Source organism: Orbicella faveolata, unplaced genomic scaffold, assembly GCF_042242905.1.
Source record: "Orbicella faveolata isolate gen_17 unplaced genomic scaffold, um_ofav_v1 contig_25, whole genome shotgun sequence".
NCBI lineage: Eukaryota > Metazoa > Cnidaria > Anthozoa > Scleractinia > Merulinidae > Orbicella > Orbicella faveolata.
In genome coordinates, this window is record NW_028301553.1 from 8,091,937 (window position 1) to 8,101,806 (window position 9,870).

General features: G+C 38.9%; 1 pseudogene across 1 annotated transcript; it reads left to right on the plus strand.

The window, feature by feature from the left end:
• The first annotated feature begins 516 nt into the window (after positions 1-516).
• LOC110050365 (uncharacterized) lies at positions 517-9,371 on the plus strand (annotated as a pseudogene). Its single transcript, XR_016208278.1, has 8 exons — positions 517-676; positions 1,683-2,489; positions 2,862-3,256; positions 3,854-4,100; positions 4,581-4,764; positions 5,254-5,453; positions 5,691-5,966; positions 7,872-9,371. The product of XR_016208278.1 is annotated as an uncharacterized LOC110050365 (transcript).
• Positions 9,372-9,870: the final 499 nt, after the last annotated feature.

Here is a 9,870-nt window from a genome sequence, read left to right on the forward strand (position 1 = left end):
TCAAAATACAGAAGACTGGCGTTTTTCTTTTTGAAATATCTTTTTTCGTTTTAGAGATATTGATGTTTTTCTATTATGCAAATTAGATCAGTGATGACGTCATATTATTTACAACTAAAACATGGTAAAATATAAACAAACAATATCTCTGAAAATGTTGAAGCAGTGTTCTTGAAACTTGGCTCCACAAATATGCATCACAAAAGAAACAAAATGACACCCTTAGTGCTGTTGCCATCACAACAGTTTTGCCATTGGTGCTGTCTTAATAGAAACTTAAATCACCAGTTTTTGTCTTAAACAAAGAACCATCTACCCCACCCGATCTAATGACGGGAGTTGAGACAATATGGGAACTATGTCTGTTCCACGTAAGACCTTTTTTCTCACTTTAGAGGTTGCAAATGTGGATATTTGGATTTTTGACAGAAAGAGACCGGAGCCGAAAGAGTATCCTTCAATGTTTGTTGACTGCCAATATTTCTTTAGGCTTGGCGCCGGTCTAATGATCTTTTGAATTTTAATAAGGAGGACCTCGTTTGCATATAACTTCCAGCTTTTATGTGGAAACGGTGGACAGTTTCGAGCAACGCCGGCGAGAAACACGATCAAAAGCCCGAAGTGAACAGCAGAAGGCAAATTTGTTTTCAAATGGGAAATGCACGAGTCTAAAATCGTGAGTACCAACCGGTTAACTGTCTTAACTGGGTAACTTGTGTTGCTATTATGCGTGGTCCTGAGCTGCCAAGTCTTTTGTCTCCGTTGTTGTAAATATATGTCGCGTTTTCCTAGTTTGTTTCTTTCGGTTAAATTGAAACCCAAAGTCATGAAAGGATGTTCATCTGGAAATTGTTTTGGAAGAGACTAACGCAACGTTCGAAACAAGATGTATAGCGTAATAGTACACTCAAAGAAACGGGCTAGGGCGCGTTTTACAAGTATGTGCTTGCACTTTCGATTTCAATGCTCGAAGATACGTAAAACCTTTTGTGACACCAGCAGTTTCTCTCTTCTCTGTTTCCTGTATGCAACCATAATGTAAGAGCTAGGGATTCTATTTTACATCCCAAATCGAAACTATTCTGAATGGTGAAGCCAGTGGATAGTGTCAAATTGCCATCAAACTCAAGACAGCGTGTATAGCCTGGATTGTACTGTTAATTTACTTGACTTACCGAACTTAATGATAGGAGAATATCATTCGGCTTGATCATAAATAAGGGAATACGCATACTTCTAGGAGACTATCTTGAAGCTTCTTATAGCAAATGAGAGTAAAAAAAGTGGAGATACTAGAGAAAAAAGGAAGATATTTTTCCCTTCTAAGGAAGAGCTTAGCGGTAAGATTCCAGGAAAACCGTAATCATTGCATTCTGTACAAATTCTTAGAAATGGCGGTTCTTTAGGCGCTTACTAAAGGTTTTATTTCCTTTTCTCGAATCAGTTGACATACCAATTGGCATAGTTATCAAGAAGTATTTTTTATAAGCCGAGTTAAGCAGTCAAACGGAATCAAACATTTCTCCCCACTTTAATTTGAATTTAACTGAATTTAATAAGTCATGCTATGCACAAACCATGTAAACATTAGTGAATTAACAACGATTCGCCTCGACTGTTAACATATTGAATATTTTCATGCAATTTTGTAAGCGGCCTATTTCTTGACGCCTTATTTTTAGGACTAAAGATACTCCTATCACGTTTGGCCAAATGACTTATCATGGCGTCCGCCACAGCTGCAGAAGAAGCCTTGCGTGCAACGAAAAGAAAAGAGAATTTTCAACGGTTGACAAGGCTTTTGATGTGTGGAGGTGTCAGGCTTTTACGAGAAAAGTTTGATTCTATTCACCCTCCCAACGATCTTCCAGGTACCCTCGATGATACTGGTACACGTGATTTACTGAAAAAAGCAAACCTTTTCAAAGAACAGCGGGATTGCCTCTACCCTTCCCCTGGTACGTTTGGCAAGTCCACCGATTTCGATATCACTTTAATGTTTCAATTATTCAGAACAATATGCAACCTCACAGAGCCTGTTAATACTGGATGGAACAATCCACCCAACAGTACAGACCACAGTCTTGAAGCAGATTTGGTACGGATAAAAAACTACCGCAATTCCGTTCACGCACACAACAGCAAAATGGAAATTACGGACTCTGAGTTCTGCACTCTTTGGAACGAAATCAGCGAGTCTCTTTTACGAATTGCTGGATTTATGGGTGATGCAAAGCGATGTGAATGGAAAAAGGCCATTGATGAGTTACTAACGGCTCCTCTAACGCGAGAAGCAGAGAGATACCTGAAAGATCTTCAGTCATGGTACAAGAACGACATGGATGTCCTGAAACACGAAATGGTACAAGTACGACATCATGTCCAGCAGGTTGATGCAGATGTCAAACATCTCCAGCAAGTTAACTTAGATATCAGAGATCAATTCCAACAAGTTAATGATCAGCTCCAACAGCAAAACCAAACACTAGGTGAGCTTAAAAAAGGTGGTTCAGCTATACTGAATATCATAAGTTTCGATTCCGTGATAACCGGATGACTGATTTCCCACTTTGGTTTCATTCAACAACATTACATTCCTTTTAATTAGTTTACGGTACATTTTCATCCTAGCATTTTTCATAACTCAGAATTCTTCATATTTTCATGTAATTCTTTGTTTTGTTTTGTTGTTGTTGTTTTTTTTTTTGGGCAGCTTCTTTCCGATCTCTTTTAAATTCCGACATTGGGCAGTCACCTGTTACCAACGCTACCTAGCCCATACCAACCGAACGTCTAAATATGCTAAAGACCGTTTGCATTTTTTTTTTTTTTTTTCATGGATATTATTTGTTTACCTTCAGGTGATTTGAAAAGTCTTATTATCAACATCACCGGAGAAAGTTCTTCAGCACTTGGACAACCTCCTCCAACAGAATCTTACATCTGGAAAACTATTTTATCACCTGCCTTTGACTTAGTCCAAAGTCTTGTGGAGTACCTAAGAAATAAGCTTGCAGTCCGTGTTATAAAGTACAGGGTGGGAAGTTTGTTGATAACTGTCACATGCAGCTCATTTCAAATCCTTGAAGGTCTGTGGAAAGATTACAGCAGCGGCCATCTCAATAAAGTGGTCGAGCAAACACTTGTAACACGGGATGTTTTAGAGAAGCTTGGTCTAAGCGAGCTGAAACTAAAAACAACAATTTCAGAGGAAGAGTACAACAAATGCAAAGAGTTCTTTTTGAATAAACATCAGGTGAGAGGCGCAGATTGTTTAATGCAAAATTACGCTGAGAAATTCATCAAATCTAGTCACCGTACATTTGGTGGCCAACGTTTCCAACCAGCAGCGTGACAAAGTGAATTTTGTTAATAGGTTACAATTGGCAAATAGGTTACAATTAGCATTGTCAATAATTTATTTTTTATAGTAAATTGTAAATTTTATTTAAATTTCTATTTTTTATTATTATTATTATTATTATTATTATTATTATTATTCAATTTTTAGCTTTTAATTAAGCGTCCCCAATTAGCTCTTAGCTTAGAGCTAAATACTTATTGGCACTTAAATAAAGTTTATTTATGTCTGTATGTGGAGCAAAGCTGCCAACTTTAAGGCATGTGTTATTTAACTGTACTGACTATGAAATATATCTTCAGCTCAAAGACCATCCTCTCGCTATTCAACTCTATATAAACCATTGATAGTTCCATTATCCCTAGCGTCAGTGAACTTAATCGGTTCTGTTCGAGTTTGTTTTCAATTCATTGAATGTTTTAGTCTGCTGCCTTTCGAGTTTCTTTGCATAACAATCTATTTTGTTTGATTCTCTGTTTTTATTTCTCACAGAGCCATGAAACAAGTGGAAATGTAGAAGATGAAGAAAAAGAAGACCAAGAACAAGACGGAGAACAAGAAGAAAAAAAAGAAAATGAAGAAGTATAACTCCAACTTAGAAACGAGCTGATGAATTACGACTTTCACAAGTGCCCCAGAATTAATAAAGACGCTTTTCAAGATTTGGTGGTGGACGACATTGACCTGATACGCATTGCTGTAATAGGGCCGGCAGGTACCGGAAAAACAAGTCTTGTAGGTAAGAGGTTTTACCTGATAACTGCAAAGTGGCTAACCTGTAAATCAACATGCATTATAATCAATAACGTAGAGCCTTCGCATGAACTCGTGCGGAGCTAGGTGTGGAGTGTTGGAGCGATAGATAGTTCACGCACCACCGGAAAAACTCCCTCCGCGAGAATATAAATGATAAGCTCAGAACGAGGTTCAGTTACAAGACCCCCGGTGCTGCACGCTCAGCCAATAGGCCATTTCCGAGTTAAAACGAGTCTTCGTGCCAAACCTTTCAAGTGAAAATGAGTTTGATTTGCACGAAAATGAACCTGTAGGCGGAACACGTTTTCATATGAATGGTTTCGGACGAAGACTCATTTCGACACAGAGGTAAAAGGCAACTCGGGAATGGCCTATTTTAAAATGACTCCCCAGTTTTCCGATGAAATGTACTCTGCTCCATCCAGTTACTTTAATCGCTCTTCGTTTTCATTGAATTAACAAGGCACTTTACAGCGAGCCCTTAAAAAACCGCAGACCGCAGCGGATCCGGATTTGGAACGCTGTGAAGGTACCGTTATCCTTGAAGAACACTACGTACAGGAAAAAATACGAGTGGTGGATACCAGAGGATTTTGTGTGAGCGATGAGCGCCTGGAGGATGAGCTGCTTGGTATTCTATTTGGAAGGTAAAATGAACTGTTTTTCACACGTTAGTTAGCTTTCTAGATCTGATAAGCGATAGTGTCAAATCTGGGATATTCATACTGATACCAAAGTATCAAAATTCAAAGTAAATACATGTAGCCTGTACGACAAGCGGGAAAACCTTCGTGGGAAAGTCGCCCGAGCTATATGTAACTGCTTCGATTTTTGATTGATTCTCTGGATTGCGTGTCTCTGACCTCTGTGAGATTGGTCCCAATAAATGTTGTGTTAAAGCGATTTTCAACTGAGTGTCGTAAAACCAAAATCAAACCAATAACTTACCAATTAGACTATTCAACCAATCTCGAACCGTAGTAAAACCAAAACCAAGGTAATTGCCTGATTACTTTCAACACTCAACTGAAAAACGCTCTAACTTTGGTTTTTGATGCTGAATTGGAAACCTCTCTACACAACATTAAGTACGCTATCCACGGGATAGTGATCAAAATATTTTTTTCTTATTTAAGACTTCGTCCAGGAGATGAAATAGTACGAAGTTATGACAAAGAGAGATATCGCGAGCTAGACACCCTAGCCAGAAGAGCTACAGATTTGTCTGAATATGTTCACGCTGTGATTTTTGTTGTGGATGCAAATGACCCGCATTTGAAGGATGGCAAGTACAGAGACAAACTGCAAAACATCAGAGGGCACCTTTCCCAAGAAGGTAATATAGACGGTCACCCTAATCCGCGTAACGACGTTGCTTCTATAACTCCTCATGCATACGCAGCGATTTAGCTTGTGACCTGGCAAACGATATGCGCGCCGTTGGAATCTTATTTGACTTCGAGGGCAAGAGTTTGTTGTCTGTTGCATTGTGCAGTGTTTCTGATAACCGATACTTGTGGAGTTCACAGGTTAAACTCATGTGATAGTGAAATGCGTTCCTTTCACCTCACAGGTTATGTTCCGGTGACAGCGATTACCTTTCTGGACAAGCTGACACTTAAGGAGAAGGATGCAGCTTATAAAATGGCACAGAGGACAACTGGCAGTTCTTGGCAGACAACCTTCTTCATTACAAATTACACCTCGCCTGAGCACGACAAGACTTCCTGTGAAATCGATCGGGCCGCTCTTGATATCCTGGACTCCACTTTGCTCTCTGCTGAAAGGTTTATACAATCTCGCAAGCAGCGAGAGAAAAATCGGTTGGAAAAGGAAATCAAGGTTGAAGGTAAAGTAATATACTTTTCCGTGATTAATCCCAATATTCATTTGATGGTAACTCGAATGATTGACACACTATTTGACAATTTATACATGTTTTTTAGCCTGCTTCATCGAGCTTTGATACACTTGGGAAGCTTGGAGAACACAAACGAAGCGCAAGAATTGCTCAGTCGAGGCGCATCCGTGAGCAACGTACCCTATAGCTTCTTGAGTACTCTCCAAACTTCTCAAGTGCATTTATAACTCGACGACGCATACTTGAAAACATGAATCAATTAGTTGTTTTATACCAATGCCAACAGAAATGGCGAAGCGAAGTTAATGGCGCAGCATAGTTGCGAAAAAATGGCGTGGCGAAGCGATGAAAAAACAGAAATGGCGAAGCAAAGTTCATGGGTACTGAGATTTACCCACGAAAATCATTGTGAATGAAATTCGTACTGATTCTAAATGAAGCCAATTAAGAGCACGAACGCAAATTCTCGGAAGTTATCCGCAAAAACCACAACTTGAAAGTTTATGCAAATTAAGTGCAATGCAATTTGCGCCTTGCCATAGGGCTGTTGTTTTCGCCAAGGAGTTTATCTATTCGCCCTCCAAAGGAGATATGGCTCTTGAAAAGGGTTTAAGATCGCAACACGGCAAATATGTTTAGCTGCACAATTTACTCGGATCGCCACGACCAGTAAACGAACTTCTTACAATTTCTGCTAGCATGTACAATGTAATCGCCATAAGTTGTGTAAAAAAAGACCTGGAAAATTCTTTGCAAACAAGTTCTCCTTAAATACGTAGACAGCTGTGCTTCATTCTTGAACCAAAATGGTTTAAACTCACGACTTGGATTAGGAGGATACTCGACGAAGCAACTTGAGTAGTAAATATCTCAGGGGAACTCTTGTCCTAAAATGTCCTGATTCTTTAGTTTGTTTTTATTGTGTCCAATACGCGTTTTCGTAAAGTACGATTTGATACTGCGGTACGAAGCCCGAGTAAACGCTCTTAGAGCGTCTAGTAAACTATTTTTTACGTTTTTCATCGCCCCATTTGTGCAATTTGTCTACCAAATACTACAAGAAAAAACCTCAGTACCTATGAAATAGACACATTCCAGCATGGAAAATACTTTGTACGATTTTTATTCACTCGTTGATACATACCATAGTTAGTATGTACGTACCAGAAAACTCACTCGTTCGCTGTGTTCACTCGTTTGTTTTCTAATACTACTCAACTCGTGAATAAAAATCGTACGCCCGCATTTTCCACGAAGTAATTGTGTCCCCAATTAGCTATTTTTAGCTAAATATCTTCGATTCGTTAATAAAGTCTATGTATGTATAGAGAAGATATTACATGCCCGCGCGTGGATACGAATTTTATCTTCGAGTGTTCAGCTCGATATATGTTGAGTTGAACACGAGAAGATAAAATTGGTATCCACAAGCGGGCATGTCATATTCTGTTTATTATATAAACATACTAATGACGACGTTTTTGACGATTTTCCGGAGATTTCCGACCACTTTCCGAAGATCTCCGAAGATTTTTCAAAATGGTTCCGAAAGCCAGATGAACGCTTCCGAACATTTTCAGAAGATTGCCGAAGACTACCGAAGATCAGAAGATGTTTCGATCAGACATCAACAAATTTAGGTGTAGATAAAGGGACAAAAAAAATGTTTTTAAAAAGGAATGATATCTTCACAGTGGGAAAGATAAAAATAGTATCTTCACTGCGCGCGATGAAGATGTGATTTTTCAGTAAAAGGAAAAATCGTGGTATTTCACTAGTGTTTATATAATAAGTATGTATATCATTGGATTATGATACATGCTTACGTGTACAAAGTCTGATAGCGCGGATTTGCAGCTGTGTTATAATACTTGTGATCTGTCCTATCCTTAGGAGCTCCAAGTGACAGGGAGACTGTACAACAGTTCCTTGCCCGCGTAGGAAAGAAGCACAACTGGACTGACCAAGGCAGCATGAAAGCTGTCCTGACAGGCCTGAGCCAAAAGGAGATCCACGTCGTCAAAGCCCTCAAGGCATTGTGGGAAGACATTAAGTCTGAACTGCAATTGTTGATTGGTTCGAAGATAAACTTGGAAGAGGAGTTGAAGCGAATGTAAAACAACCTTGAGACTAAAAAAGAGCTTCATTCTCTTATCTTGGTAATAAAATGCACTTAAGTTTTCCGTTAAAAAGCAGTAATCTGTTTACATACCTTCTATCTTTAATTAAGATCGTTTAAAAGTAATCAATTCAGACTTGAGAACTAGAAAATGGCGCATGTGTTACCGTAGTTTAGACGCAAACAACTGAGAAAGTTGATATAAGCCCGAGTAACAGGCAAGGCTTTTACCTGACTAATTTGGAATTCTCTGAATCTTCCAGTTTGTACATGTTTGTTTTCTATTTTTGTTTTTCAAAATTAGGCCGACAAAATGGTGATACTCGATGGTAATCATAGCAGCGTTAGCATAGTGTCATGCAAAAGCGACTACGCAAAACTTATTAGTGATTACCTTGTCGCAGAGTCTTCAGAGGCTTTAAGAATCTTTCAAAGATTTCTGAAGAAGTGGTTTTCTCAAATTGACCATATTGATAAGTGTAGTTAAACAGCTTAAAGGCAGTAGTTACCGTAGTTATCTCAGGCCTTCGTGGCGGAAAACGTTCTACTACTGGTTTGGTGTAAGTTTCCAACTTGGAGTTGTTCATTTTCGTCAGGCATCTTTCGTAGCACCCTGTGACTTTCTTGTACCCAAGCCCGGCATTCTTTACGCGGAAACTTTCGGGTTCTTGGCAGGAGTCTCGAGACGCAAAGAAACATGGGAAGGGGGAATGTGGAAACAGTGCACGTACAACACGAGATAACTCGTCATAGACGATTTACCTCACACAATTATTCTACCGGGCGTAATTAAGGTCTCGACATTTTAGTTCCAAACGTTTGTACAGAAACTGCAAAGAAAACCTGCTATTATTTCGGAGCGCAAGTTTTTAATAATCTACCGACTTACATCGAGGAAACTAAATCACTGTTAATTTTCAAGACAATGCTTAAGGTCATTTTTAGTGAAAGCTCTTAGTATTTGTAATAATTGCGTATAGTTTTTATCTTTTACTACGTGTTGTACAGTTTTTATCTTTCACTACATATGTTGTAATTTTTTTATCATCTTTATTGTTATTTTAATTCTATTTTTAGTTGCCCATGCCACCCTTTGATGACAGCATTTGCTGACGAGTTTACCCTGGTTAAATATATTTGTATTATTGTCATTATCATTATCATTATCATTACCATTATCATTATTAATATTATCATTATCATTATCATCATCATCATTATCATTATTATTATTATTATTATTATTAAATCTGATTAAAGTTATGTGTGACTGATTTAATCTTTTTAAGTGTACTGATTGTACGGCTGTGTACTCTTTTTTAGCTGCAAGCATGCTCTCGGTTCGGGCATCAAACGGGGCTGAAGGATGGAAGGGGGCATGAAGAGTGAAAAGACTCTCCTCACGCGTCGCTTAGTCGCCCAAGTAACTCTAGCCAAACGAGTTTAAACAAGCCCATATTTGCTCTCGGTTTTAAATTAGGTAGACTGCAAAACAGTCGTTTTTTTCTTCCCTATTCGTAAGGGGACGTTTCTACACTAGCTCCAGACCTTTCGTTCGAATGTTGACCGCGTCGCTCGCGTTCGCAAAAAATACGACTGTTCTGCAGTCTATAGATTAGGTAAAGGTAACGTCTGAATCGAGCCAAGTGGTCAATACAGCCGGAGTTTATCCCGGTTTCTGTAGCATTTAATTATTAGCAGTATTTTTATTCCCCCCTGGATGGAATGTTAGTCCATCGCGGGCTACCCAGAGCATTAAATTTCCCGGTTCTC